General features: G+C 42.7%; 1 protein-coding gene across 10 annotated transcripts in view; it reads left to right on the plus strand.

Moving 5' to 3' along the window:
- Positions 1-15068, plus strand: part of FYN (FYN proto-oncogene, Src family tyrosine kinase) — a 211610-nt gene that overhangs the window by 99015 nt on the left and 97527 nt on the right. The window lies entirely within an intron of this gene.

A 15068-nucleotide genomic window follows, 5' to 3' on the forward strand; every position in this document is an offset into this window, starting at 1 on the left:
ACCATTTAGCTTATGTTCTAAGCCACCCATGGAATATGTGAGTAATTAACTTGCAAACCAAAAGAAGTGGGGAAAAAAAATGTTTCTAGGTTTCCAGAGCAGAGAGATCCTTCCAGTCTATTTGTTGAAATGAAAGAGAAACAAGCAGTTAGCTGCTTGGGGAATGGGACGTGAAAGGGAATTAAGAATCCAGCATGCCTCATCCCAGCCTGGGACCAGCAGAGCAGTGGTCTGAGACCAGGAACATTAAATTCAGCAGTCACCCAGAAGACCTTGCTAGCAGTAGTCAAAAGGACAGCAGACATGGGTCAAAACCCAAGTTCTACACTTAACATTTGTTATATAACCTCCCTGAGCCTCAGTCTCCTCATCTGTAAAATAAGGCATATAATATTACCTACCTCCTAGGATTGTTGTGAGAATAAAGCAAACTAAGTAGTGCAGGGATGCTCAATAAAGCAGTTTTTTTTTAACTTATTTTATTGAAATGTAATTAATTTACAGTGTTGTGTTAATTTCTGCCATACAGCAAAGCGATTCATATACATATTCACATATATATACATTCATATATTTTTTCATGTATATATACGTTCATATATATTTTCATGTGTATATATACACACATTCATGTATATGTATATCCATGTTTATATATACACACATTCTTTTCATACTCTTTTCCATTATGGTTTATCACAGGATATTGAATTTAGTTCCTTATGCTATACAATAGGACCTTGTTGTTTATCTATCCTATACATAATAATTCGAATCTACTAATCCAATCTCCCGATCCCTCCCTCCCGCTTGGCAACCACAAGTCTATTATCTATGTCTGTGAAAAGCAGTTATTCTGGATAACAGAACACCCTTGTTTGGAAACTGGACATTTGCCATTGAGGTCAAGCCAGCAAAAGGTGTGCGTGTCTTCCAGAAGAAGAGACGTTGAAGAGGGGCTAGTCACCCCCTGTCTGCTATCACTAGGGACATCACAGCTGGTCACCACAGTCCCTTCTCCAGCGTCCACCGCATAGCAAGCAGGGGGAAGCCTCAAGACATTTGCCTTCTTCTCTCACCCTGTCAACCTGTTCTTAAACCAGCTTAGTTAATTTAACTCCCCTTGCTGCCACCTTTGCAGCCAGGTGTGGTCACATTGTTTTAGCTTTGTTCAGTTTGAGAGCTAATGTTATTTTGAATCAAAATGATGAGAAGAGAAAGAACAGGTCAGAAGGCGATGGTGCCCTTGGTTTAGGTCTCAGTTACCATGTTGAGGCTCTCATTTCCAAACCTTTCTTTGGATTTTTTTTGTCTATGCTTATTATTCAGGCTTCACAGAGATTCAGTTACTGGACAGAATTTTTTTTAACTAAAGTCCATATTTATTCACATTTCATCTATTTATCTATTAATTGAAGGATAATTACAGAATTTTGTTGGTTTCTGCCAAACATCATCATGAAGGGCAGAAATATTTGAGCTTTAACTCAAAGAATTTGGCTTTCGGGTGGGACCCTTTACCGGAAGTTGGGAAGAATCAAGAATGTCACTGAGATGAGCTCAGGGTTAAGATTTGGTGTCCAGAGACGACAACCCTCCAGTTTCAGGGCCTCAAAGAGATGGACATGGCCTCAGGAGTTGTCTGGTCCAGTCTTCCGTTAACAAAAAAATAAAACTCTTCTCCAGAATTCTTGACAGAGGGTATTTCACCTTCTTTCAGAGGTGGGATTTACTATTGCACAGAGGAGCTTTCTCCAATTAAAAAGCAATTCAGGGCACAGGGAAATTTAAAGGGGTGAGAAAATTGTGCTAGCTTTGACTGTACTGGTATTTATACAACTGTAGGCTTTTGTGAAAACTCACATGGCTATACAACAAAAAGGGTGAATTTTGCTATAGTTAATTAAACCTTAATTTTTTTAATGGGGAAAAGAACGAGCAACTAGACAAATACCTGGACATTAGCTCAAATTATTACAAAGAAAGAAAAAGGGAAGGAGAGGAGGAGGGAGGGAAGAAAAGCTATCTAGACCCTCTATTGATCTACAGTATGTGCTCGAGGGAACAGGACTTGGTCTTCTTCCTTCTTCTTTTCAGTGTCTGGACAGTACCTGGCCTGCAGAAGGCCTGTGCTGAGTATTTATTAAATCATCGAGGCCCCTGAGTCACTCTCTAAGCAGATGGAGACAAGCTCACTTACTTTCCCACACACCACCCACTGGATATTTGAAGATGCTCTCCTTCCTCATTCTTCTTCTCTGGGCTGAGTTTAAACTGTCTTTGTTCTTTGACTCTTCATCTCCTGATGTGATTTTCCTTTCTCACCCTGCCCGGTGCCTCTCCTGATTTGCTCCCTACGAGTGGTCTGGGGCTAAAAACGCAGCCTCTGAGGGGATCTGGACCCCAGAAGGGATACAGTGAGTCCCCACTTCTGTAGATGGTGTTAATACACAGCAAGCCTTATCCCCTTCCTTACTAAGGGCTTGGTAACTGGATTTCTTACCAGTAGTCTTCTAAGAATGGAGCTCCTAAAAGTAGGGAGGCTAGTGGTCCATCCAAGAGATCAGGTGGCAGCAAAGCCAGCCTCATCAGTGTCTTGACTGAAATGAAGCCAGGTCCTGCCCCTGGTTTGAGATAGCAGCAGTGCTGTTTATAAGTCTTTCTGGGCAGTACTGTATTTCAGGTCCCACTTCTTCACCAGGAGTCATAGCAAGTTAGAAATTCTGAAAATTAAACTTATAGGTGCCTTGAAAAATCCAGACTTTTTTTTTCCCCTGGCAATGCCAGGGGAAGATGTATAAATAGATAAATAGAGAGCAGTAGTTCTCAACCAGGGTTGTTTTTGTCCTTGCAGAGGACATTTAGCAATGTGTGAAGACATTTTTTGTTGCCACAATGGTGGAGGGTGGGTATGTACTATTGGCGTCTAATGGATGGAAGCCAGAGATACTGCTAAAGACCCTAAAATGCACAGGACACGCCCCCTCCATACACACACACACACACACACAATCCTGCCCAAGATGTTAGTAGTTCTGAGGCTGTGAAACCAATATGGAAATAATAATATTTTTTTAAAAATCAATGTCTAAGGTACTCATTATTTTGAAGGTTTAAATTTTTTAATGTTTTGACATTTAATTAAATGTAAATATATAACTAGAAAACATAAAGAAGTTTGTTCAAAAAATCACAAATCTGAAAGTGCTCCTAAGAGGCTACATCACCACAGACTCCAAGCCAGAAATGATCTAAATGAATTCAGACAGATGGGTGTCTGAAGACATATACTGAGGACTGTCAGCTAAAGCTGAAAACGAGACTCACACAACTTGGTTCCGGCATTCACACAAAAGAGATTGGCTCATGTTTTAAATTTCAGCCTGGCTTCTTCAGATGTGTTTGTCTTCAGATGACCTCTGAGATGAGGCAGTATTTCAATCTGGGTTAGCCCATCCTTTTGAATCAAGGGTGTGATTCTGGTGTGATGAGAATGTGCTTAGGGAGGAGAGAGATCTCATTACAGATGATTGAGATTGGGTATTTTGGTACTCAGGGCTGTTTATTTGCATCAATTTCCTAGTGACAGTACAATCTGGTTTAACTGGGAGTCGTTGTGAGCTTGTGTAGCCCGATATGGCTACATTTGCCGAAGCAGGGAGATTAAAGCAACATATGTCAAGTTGTGATATAGGACAATCCACTTGAAAAGACTTTAATTATAAGGACTATTTTGGGAGGGTAACTGTGCTTTTTGTGAGGTGTATTTTGGGATCCACTAACCCAACTTCAAGGCCAGTAATATCTTCCCAGAAAGGGTGTGGTTGTGTGCTTGTTGCCTAAATATTTTCTTACCCAAAGCTTTGGTATTTGGTACTTTCCTTCGACTTTACTCCCCTTCATTTTTCTTTTCCTGATAATCTTTCCTCTTGCAAGAATGCTATGAAAATGCATTCTGGGAAGCTGGAGAAGAAAAGGATGAAAGATCTCATTTAGATGGCCAAGTCCAGAGATTTAGGGGCGTTACATTATCAGTCTGCTGTTTTTAAGACAAACAGAATTTGGAGGAATGCCCCAAAAGTAATAGTAAGCAGAATCACGGGAGACTATAAAAATGACACATTGGGGGGAAATATTTTACTGTATGTGTCTAGTAGCAGAACTACACACTTACAACTACTTGTTTCCAGTACCCCTTTTCCAACCCACGGGTAATTCTTGTGAGCCATTTCAGTGTTCTTTGGCTAATGATCTGGAGTGAGTTATCTGGTTTTACTTTTGTTCTTTGAGATTCTTGCCTTTTTTCAGCCCTGCCTCAGGTGAATACCTCTGTGTGTGTGTGTGTGTGTGTGTGTGTGTGTGTGTGTGTGTGTTGGGAGGGGGGATGGGGAGGGTGGGGCATTGTCTTCCTGCCTAGCTCTTCAGGTGGCTCCCACACACTAACCTATGTGAACCGCAGCTCCATTCTTCCCTTTATCAGGGCGTACAGATTTGCATGCAGCAGCCCTGCCCAGCCTCTCAGATGCCCTTTTGTAAGCATCGTTGGAAGCTTTGGAACAGAGTGGTATGACCTGTTGAAAGCCAGCCCTGTGCATGCTGGCCCTGCTCTGGTGTGCATGAGAGCAGGTGCACCAAGGTTGAGCAGCTGCATCAACCTTGTACTCTTGATCTTTGAATTCCCACGATCAGTTATCCCTTGCTGTCTAAGAGAAGTGTTCTTCTGTCTCCAGGTCAGTTTTGGCGCCGTCCTAAACCAGCCTCACTGAAGCTGCATTGAGGCTGCCCTCCTGCTTGTCTGCCCCAGTAGCTCATGTACTTAGAATCCACTCTAAAATTCACACTGTTGTGTGGTTGTTACCTCCAGCAACACTTGTATACCAGAATGTCCCACTTATGGAGGGAAAACATTTTCAGAATAAGTAGCTGACAAGTATTCTAGAACATGACTGGAGAGCGGACATTGTGTCATACATCTCACCTAGGATCCAGGTGATGGGACCCAGCCACCCCCCAAGCCCTGCCCCTAATTGGCAGGCTGCCCACATGTTGAATGCACGTGATGATACCATTTGTATAACCCACTTAGGTTCATAAGAAGCTGCCACGCATTTGCTTCTCCCAAACCACTTCTTAGGTGGTGGAGCAGGTGCCAGATAAAATCTTTTGCTCAGAGACTATAGCCTTAGTCTCAGGCAGGGGCGTTTGGGAGTGCAGACCTGTTTGTTGTCCTGCTCTCAAAGAGAAATTAACTACTGGCATGTGGAGAGGCAGGGGTGGTACGTGTCCTGCCGTGTCTGGGACAGCCTGCCCAGTGAAGAATTGTCTCCAATGCAGCATACACTGCAGCCCTGCTGAGTAGCACTGCTCTGAGGTTGAGTGGCTGCTATACAGCAGAGTGGGGCTCATACCCACTCTCTCTCAATCCAAGGTCTCTATGTCCCTCTCCACGTTAGAGGCATCACAGAATTCATTCCCACTTCTTTGGGAGTGTGCACTGCAGTGAAATTGAACTCAGAGTAGCTGTTCCTTGGACTGTGCCATTGCTGCTATAGCGCCAGACCTCCACTGCAGCATTCTGCAGGGAAGCGGCTTCTCTGGGACCTCAGTGGCCCAGCCAAGCAGCACCCTGTGCCTAACATTCCTCTGTCTATGCCCAGCGCAGGTGGAGAGAGAGTATGTGTGTATTCTCTTAGGAAGAGACCAAAGAGGATGCTCCACCCAAAGCCTTTGATCTAGTCTTACTGGCTTACAGACCATCCACAGGGGCAATTAGGTTTCAGTGTTAGGAGTTTTTGATATGATAGCTTAGGCTTCCTATCTACCTGCTGCACTTCTACAGCCTGTTGGAGCTTTGTTTAAAGTTTGGTTTTGATGTCGACCAACAAAGAAGCCAAGACAGTGGCTACATCAGTTTGAATGAGCACACATGAAAGTTGATTAACGTGGTAAAAATAAAGCCATGTCGAATGAAAAGGCACACAGTGAAGCTGACTTGAATATAAACGTTGAAGGGGTTATGTAAAGAGGAGGAAGTGATAGTATCTGATCTTTTTTTTTCTTTTTTCCTGGCTTTCCCCTCCTTCTCTCTCTTCCAGATTCTATCTCAATTTTTTATTTTGAAAATTTTCAAACCTACTGGCTTGGGAGAATGATAAATACCTGTATATCCTTTATTTAGATTCACATGTTAGTCTACATTTGCCATATTTACCTTTTGTATCCCAATATATGTAATATATATAATTGTATGTAACACATGTAATATATATAATTATATGTAACACATGTAATATATATAATTGTATGTAACATATGTAATATATATAATTATATGTAATATATGATATATATTATATGTAGTATACGTTATATAAATTTTGCAAAACCATTTGAAAGTTGCAAACATCTTGACCCTTTGCCTCTAAATAGTTCACCATGTATCTCCTAAATATAAGGACTTTCTTCTATATAGCCACAATGCTATTAGCTAATAAGAAATAAAACAATAATTCCATAATATTATCTAATACTCAGTCCATATTCAAACTTTCCCAATTGTCCTCGGCTGCCTGTGGTATAGAACCTCCTGCCTTCTGAGCTTGTCTGTTTCTTCACAGGGTTATTTAACTTGCTCCTCACTTCCTGAAAATTGTTAGGTCTAGAGGCTTGATATTAGAGGCAGGTGAAACCTCTTTTGGCAAGAATTCTTCATAGGCGGTATTCCATCCTTGATGTTACATCACATCAGGAGGCAGATGATGTCATCCTGTCCATCATCCACAGTGCTCAGTCTGATCTCATAGATCAGGTGGTAACCAGACCTCACCAACGTCCAGAAGCACTTAGAGTCAGTAAGGCATCTGTGGGCTGGTACCTGGGTCCTTTGTCAGCATCCTGTCCCCCACCTACCTTTCATCCAGAGATTTGAGTATCAATGAATAATCCTAGCTTGCATCAATTATCACACTGGGATAGTGTCTGATAATTTTTATCCTTTGCTTTCACTTCCTCAGTTATTTATAGTGAATGATCTGGGCCTTCATATTTTTCAGCGATGACTTTTAAGCCACTTCCTTGGTAGTCAGCTCGATTTTGCTGTGATAATAGATTATGCTAAACATTTTCCTTTCTCACCTTCAGAATAGGGAGTAACTTGAGCAGAGCATTTACTGCACACCAGGACCACACAGACTCCTTACCTATAGAACTCCTTTCACTTTTTTCCCCTCACAACAGCTCAGACTAGCAAGCAAAGTGACTTGCTCAGGGTCACCCAGCTCCTGCAGTGGAGCCAAGATCAAGCAGATTTGTCAGAGTTTCCCACTCATTCGTGTTCCCTCCAACCCCCAACCCTGGCTGTGTCTCCCACCCTGCAGTTCTTGCCTTAGATGAATGCCTGCCTGACTGGTGGGTCCGTGAACAGGGAAGGTCAGTGAGGGAGGTGCAGGAGAAACGCATGCCACCCTAAAAGGGCCAGGTGCCACTGGGTTTCTGACAGATGTGGCTCAGTACCACCAGAGATCTCCATCTGTGTGTTAACCATTCCAACTTTTTAATATTGGCAACTAATTTATATATTCTGATACTTTTTCAGCCAAGTCGTCAGTTTTCCCCACCAGCACGGCTGCTGGCTGAAACTGTCTTGACTCAGCTTGGCTTTGCTTAGAAATGGAATTCATGGTTTGTCTGTTTTTAACACCCTTTTTAAAGTGGGTATTACTGTTCTTGAGATGGGATGCTTTTTTGATTGGGGGGAGTGTTTGATTTTTGAAGAGGGAAAATCAGTCTTCAGGGAAGTTTTCTTTAATTGATACATTATAAAACCTTCATTTTATAGGATTTTCTTTTTTACTGAATCAACACAGTTCATTATTGAACTGCACTTTCACACAGATGGTTTCAGAGAGCTAGAACAGATATGGGGTGGGGATTGGGGAAGGGACAGGTGCCCCCTAATAGGCAGGACCGCTGGCTGGCTTCCCTGGACCAGGACAGGGGAGATCGGGCTGTTCAGTTTCTGGGGATCAGTTCTCCACGTGTATACACACAGCAAGCCAGCAACTCCTCAGACATAAACACAGACACCCTGAACAAAAATGGGATTTCTTAACTAGCAGGTTAATAGCACAATCATAGATGTTTCATTTGTAGCTTTGAAGGAAAGCACATACACTTCCCTCTGAATATCATCTGTAGAATTTTTTTTTTTTTCCAAAATGTTCTCTGAGTCCTTGCAGGGCAATGAAGTCTGTCTGTTTCACCCATCATGTACTCCTTGTTCTCGTGTTTATTTAACTGTGTTAAGGAGTCAAAACAACCTGCACACTTGTTCCTATGAGAAGAACTGAAGCAGAACTGACAGACAAACAGCAGCACTTCTCAGGATGGGCCTCGGTTGTTGTAGTGCTGCTGAGGATAAAGACCTCTTAGGTTAATTCTAATTGTTCCTAGCAGAATGACTCCTGAGTCGGGAGCGAAGGGGAATGATTGCAGGTAAAGACCTTCTCTGGTCTTACTTCCTCATGCAGGAGCTTATTTCTTCCCTCTCATTTTACCAGATTAGTAACCTGAGGCACAGAGAGGTTGAGTCCTGTCCAGGTCAAACCAAATTAGCCTGGGTCTTTTGTGATTGTGACTCAGGTTTCCTAAAGCTAAAAATTTCAGTCAAGTAATGCTTCACCCCATGTGTCATCTTATTGTCAGCCATGTTTATTTCCATCCAAACCCTCCATAACCCAGCTTACCACCGCCAATAATGTTTAACAGGTGAAGAAATGAAAGTCCAAGTCGGTGTTGTTCAGACACAGAAATAGAAGACAAGGAGCATGTGTAATTATAATTTTCCAGTAGCCATGTTGAAAGAAAGTAAGAAACAGGTGGAATTAATTTTGATAGTGTACTTTAACCTAATAGATATCTGAAATATTAACATATCACCATGTAATCAATGTTCAAAATAACTGGAATTCTTGTAGCAAGTCTTTGACATGTCAGTGTGTACTTTACACTTTAAACAGTACATCTCAATTTAGCCATATTTCAAGTATCCCGCATGGCTAGTGGCTCCCAGTATAGGGCAGCATGGCAGTGTGGTGGCCCAAGGTCATACCTAGCTAGATCCTTTAAGTCTCTTAAGAAAAACTTCAGCAGCTTTTTTCTTCTCCCCCTAATCTGAGGCCACATATTTCTGTCCTCTTTGTGTCACTTTTTCCCCAGCTAACTCTAATTACAGGGGATGCTTGGGTTGGCCATACCCACAAGCTCAGCAGTTTTCCACCAGTCCTGGCGGCTGGTGAGACCAGCACACTCTGCCTTGTAAATGATAGCCTGTGATAATTAGCCTGTGAAGCATTCTTCCAAATTTCTCCACAGCAGTTTCCATGATTTCCTTTTTTTTAGGAATACCTCAGTGGAATTTTGCAAAGCCAGGGAGATTTTTTTCAATGCATCCTTTCTTAAAGACCCATTCTAATCAATGAATGATTCTTAAAATACTTGCTACCTAGTAGGCTCCTCACAACCTCAGCAGACCAAAAAAGCATTACACATTTTTTATCTGTTTTTATAGTGAGATACCTATGTTAATTCATGATGGCTTATTTTCTTTTTGAACTAATCAAATATTTCCCCAATATGTCAGTCCCATTTTGAGCATTATTTACAAAGACACTGAGAGCATTATTTGTGGTGAAACATCAGTAAAAATCAGATTCCATTTCCACTCAATGTCAAGTCTCTGGCCATTGACCCCATTACTTGAAGTATTAGCCTGTAATACATCCCAGAAACAGAAATGTCAGAAGAATGGTGACAGGCTCCTGGAGTTTGTTGTGATGGACTTCCCCCAAATAGAAATCCTGATTTGTAAAAATTTAAATCATAACGCAGGAGATCCAGGTTTGATCCCTGGGTCAGGAAGATCCACTGGAGAAGGGAATGGCTATCCACTCCAGTATTTCTTGCCTGGAGAATTCCATGGACAGAGTTGCCTAGCAGGCTGTAGTCCACGGGGTCTCACAGAGTTGGACACGACTGAGAAACTAACATTTTCCCTTTTTTTCCCCAGGAAAATGATTGTCCCCTGTTCTTAATTAGAAGCCAGCCCTCCACATCTTCCAAAATTCTCAGTTAAGAATAGAGAAAATAATATGTTTTCCTGTGGCCTTGTCCACTAATTGAAGAATGGCCCCATAAAACCAGATAAGTGCATTTCCCCTGATCTCCTGCATGCTGTCTTCTTTAGATTTTGGCCTGGTGTCCATTTTTCTTATTCACAGACCCCCTGAAATCTGTCATTTAAAACACTTTAGGTGTAAGGTTGCATTTAGAATCAGAACAATAAGTTGCAAGGGCTGTTTCTTCTCATTCGACTACTCTCCTGTAGTGATGCTCACTTTGACTCCCAAATCACAGTCCTCTTATTCCCTCTGATTTGAAAGTATTTCTATGTGTTTGAGTGGATAGCTCATGTTCATTTCAGAATGTCATTTAGTAGCTACATTTCTGCTAAATAACCAGAAATTATAGTTGACCCTAGCCAAGAAGCTGAGTACCTAGATTTTGCTTCCAAGTATGGTGCTGAGTAGAAATGTTTTCGTTTCATCTTCAATATTAATAGTAGACTGAGAGTGATGGATGGGCCTGGATATGAGAAAAAGAAAGGAAATGTAGATTGCAATGGCAGACCATCATCTACGGAAGGGTTTCTTGACCTGGGGTTTTTATCAGAACCACCTGAGAAGCTGTTAGAAATCCTGGTGTCCAGGCCTTGCTGTCAGAGCCCCTGAGGACATGACCCAGGCAAGTGTACAAGGACCATCTGCTCTTCCTCAGCTGCATTTGTTGTGAAAATTAAGGGAGAAATTTACTCTATGAAAAGTATACCTCATTGAACTTTGTTGTTGTTCAGTCGCTCAGTCCTGTCTGACTCTTTGCAAGCCGATGGACTGCAGCACACCAGGCTTCCCTGTTCTTCACTATCTCCCAGAGCTTGTTCAAATTCATGTCCATTGAGTTGATGATGCCATCCAACTATCTTATCCTCTGTCACCCCTTTCTCCTCCTGCCCTCAGTCTTTCCCGGCATTAGGGTCTTTTCCAATGAGTCGGCTCTTCACATCAGGTGGCCAAACTTACTATCCTAAAATACATGCATACATTGAAATTTTTGAATCTCACCATGGAGAATATTTTGACTGTCACATGCTCTGGGGTCTGAAGATAAAGCTCACAGTTGAAACAGTCATTTCATCCACTCAGTCAACATTTAAAGGTCAGTGCCAAGTGTTGTTCCTGCCCTGGGGAAACAGAGACACAGCACATGTCCTGAAGCATTTTGTGTTATGGATGAGATCAATATCCAATATCTGGCATCACCAACTTGATGGACATGAGTTTAAGCAAGCTGCAGGAGTTGGTAATGGACAGGGAAGCCTGGCATGCTGCAGTCCATGGGGTTGCAAAGAATCGGACACGACTGAGCGACTGAACTGAATATCCAACAATTACGACGCAGAGTAAAGTGTAATGAATGTATCTGTAGAGCAAAAAGAGAGAAGGAGACCCCCAACAAACATATACACACATTCCCAGTCCTACCCATTGTCTTCTTGAAGATGGAAGTTGGTAGACAGTGTGGGAAGGATTCACAGAGAGGCCAGAGAACATGAGTCCTGAGGCTTGAGTAAAGAAGTAAAGAATATTGTGCCTGTTTTGCAAAGGAATGGCTCTCAAAATTTGGCTCTAAAGTAAAACAAGGTCTTTATGACATCATTTGTCTTTTAAGGTGATTCAGCAGCCTTTGATGTGATTCAGTTTGTTTATCCTGATCTGTGTTGTCCCAGCCCAAGTCACATGGCTGACACATAGTAGGCACAGTGGGTGTGCTGAGTTGAATTGATACTTCCAAGTTTAGCCTTTCCTCTGACAAACTGTTAAGACACAGTAGTATCCTAGGGAGGATAATAATGCCAGTATATAATTTTCAAAACAGCACCCAAGTTACTTCTCCAAGTATTATTTCTAAAAGACTGAAAAAAAAAATTGCTCTTAAAGGAGAGCACATTAAGAATATGTGAGTAGTTCCTGCTGGTACATGTCATGGTGTGATTTGATTTTTTATATTTTGGGAACATTCACTCTTCTTTCTAACCTAATTTTTACTCTCTCTCATTTGTAAATGTATCTGAGGTTTTGGAAGAGCAACTGGGCCAAAAGCCGATTGATCATGGCATTCCTTACTGAGTCTTTTATTAGTGTAAACAGAGAAAACAGTATTGTATTTTCCTAGATATTGAATACTTTTTCAGGATTTGGGGGGCAGAAAGTATTTGAGAGTAGCTGTTGACACTGCATTGAAAAATATACAGCCAGTGCTGAGGCGCCTACTTACCCAGAGCAACTGTTCTCCCTGCACATTTTTGCAGCTTATGTGCATGTGTGAAGCCGCTTCAGTCATGTCCAACTCTTTTGCAACCCTATGGTCAGGCTCCTCTGTCCGTGGGATTCTCCAGGCAAGAATACTGGAGTGGGTTGCCATGCCCTTCTCCAGGGGATCTTCCCTACCCAGGGATTGAACCCTCATCTTTTATGTCTTCTGCATTGGCAGATGGGTTCTTTACCACTAGCGCCACCTAGAAAGTCCCTTTTGCAGCTTATGTCCCAGTTACCACCACTGATTACTTTGATGCTGCAGAGCATAATAGGGAAACCTGTGACCTGACCTTTTACCCTGGTATAATATGGAAGGAGAAGATTCCTCTCACATACTTCTTTGGTCAGAAGGCAGTATTTCTAGAGGTGCCGTGTGTGTTGGAATTTTTTTGCTGTTAGTCTGCCTGCTTCCCAAGCCTAAAAGCAATGTGCACTCCACCCCTGTTCCATTAAATAACCATTCTGGTTGGAAAGAAAGTAGATGATGCCATGGAAGCTGGGCCTGGGGTTTAAAATGGCAGGATGGGGTTTAAAATCTCCTTGGCTTGTGATTAAATCTAATCACTCCACTGCTGACCAGCTGTAGAGTCTTGGGCAAGTCACTCCACCTCTGAGAACCCCACTTTCTCATTTCTGAAATGGCAGTTAAAGATGAAAGCAGATAAGAAGCATGATGCTAACGCGATGCCTGGCGCTAATACATGCTTACTCTCTGTCAGGTCTCTTTACTTCCCCTTGTGAACCTGCATATCAGTTTGATCATTTTCTTGTTTAACAACTTTTCAGGACTCACCTTACCGTCTGATAAAGACTTTAACACTAGCCTGGCGTTCATGGCCTTTTACCATCTCCCTGTCTCACCTTTCTACCACATCTCTTCATCTCATAGCAAAACCAAACCATCTCTGTGCCCTCAGTGGGTCTCAGGCACTCACTCTCTTCTTGGAGTGCCCTCTGCCCACCTCTTAAATCTAAATCCAATCTGCTGCAAAGCTCATCTTTTTTTTTTTTTAATTGAAGTATAGTTGATTAACTGAATGTTGTGCCATCTCTGCTGTACAGCAGAGTAACTCAGTTATACACATATGTATATTCTTTTTTTAATATTCCTTTCCATTATGATTTATCCCAGGAGACTGAGAATAGTTCCTTGTGTTATACAGTGGAACCTTGTAGTGTATCCATTCTAAATGTAATAATAGTTTTGCATCTATGCAAGGCTCATCTTAAATGCCACTTCCTCCTTGTCCCTCAGACTGGAAAATTCACCTCCTTGTCCAGCCTTGTCTTTCTCATCACAGGTGCTCAGAGAGTTTTTTCCCTGGTGAGCCTTCTCTTCTTTTTCACAAGGCCTGCAGATGGCCATCTTCTTCTCTATGCACACACATCCTTCATGTGTCTTCCTCTTATAAGGACACCAGTTCCACTGGACTAGGGCCTTACCTTTATGACCTCATTTAACCTTAATGAAAAGACCCTAATGCTGGGCAAGATTGAAGGCAGGAAGAGAAAGGGGAGACAGAGCATGAGATGGTTGCATGGCATCATCGACTCAATGGACATGAGTTTGAGCAAACTCTGGGAGATTTGAAGGACAGGGAAGCCTGGCGTGCTGCAGTCCGTGGAGTCACAAAGAGTTGGACACAACTGAGCAACTGAACAGCAACAACTTCTGTATAAGCTTCATCTCCAAGTACAGACATGTTGGAGATTAGGACTTCAACATGTGAATTTTGAAGGGACAGGATTCAGTTAGTTACATATGGGTATAAAAGTCCAGCTGGATCCTCTGAGGGAGTGTGGGGAGCTGGGGCGGGGGGGGGGGGCGGTGTGGGTGGGTGTAATTTCCCTCTGCTACTAGCGTTCTCTTCTTCTCTACCCTCATTGCGGAGTACCACAGAGAGGCAGCCACTGTGTGGTTCCCCTGGGTCTCTAGCCTTGGCCAGCCCAGTACAGCTGCTCCCCCGCCATCTCGCCCACAGAGCCCGCTTCCGCCCCCACGGAGGGCTGCTGGAAGCCTGCACTGCCTCACGCAGAGGTCCCATCACAGCCCCCTCCTGGCTGCCCGCAGCCAGCCAAGGAGAACAAGAGAGAATGAGCCCCAGCAGGAAAGGGAAGGAATTAAGGGGCCGAAACAGAAGGGTGACTCTTTTGTCTTAAAGGAAAGAAGTGAAGCTTTTCCTTTCACTTCTCTGTTAAACATTGTTCATGGGCTATTTTTTCCTCCACATTTCTCAGGTCTGAAAACCACTGAGGCACCCCTTCGCTCTACAAGTTTAGACAGTTGATAAATGATGTGAGAGAATGCAGTCTAATTGGGTCCTTCGTTAACCCACCCCTGACTTACAGAGGGGGGTGATTTGGTTACAAACCGTTTTTACTCCGCTAAATCAGGGGTTCCACATGCTGTCATCTGCTTGTAAATTAGCTGGAGGCACAAGCTTTGCATTATGCAAAGTATTTATTCTTGCAGTTAATATGCTGAAAAGTGTGGTTTCACACGTTTCTTCTGATACAAAGGTTCTCACCCAGTAGTGAACCAGTCACCTGGGGAGCGTGTACAAAGTGCCAAGTCCATCCTTCCTCCTCCCCACCCCCACCCCATGAGTGTAAGTGTGAGAATGAGCGCACGGGGCT

This window comes from Bos grunniens, chromosome 9, assembly GCF_055505025.1.
Source record: "Bos grunniens cultivar Pamir isolate PY7600 chromosome 9, Bosgru_T2T1.0, whole genome shotgun sequence".
In the NCBI taxonomy this organism is placed as follows: domain Eukaryota; kingdom Metazoa; phylum Chordata; class Mammalia; order Artiodactyla; family Bovidae; genus Bos; species Bos grunniens.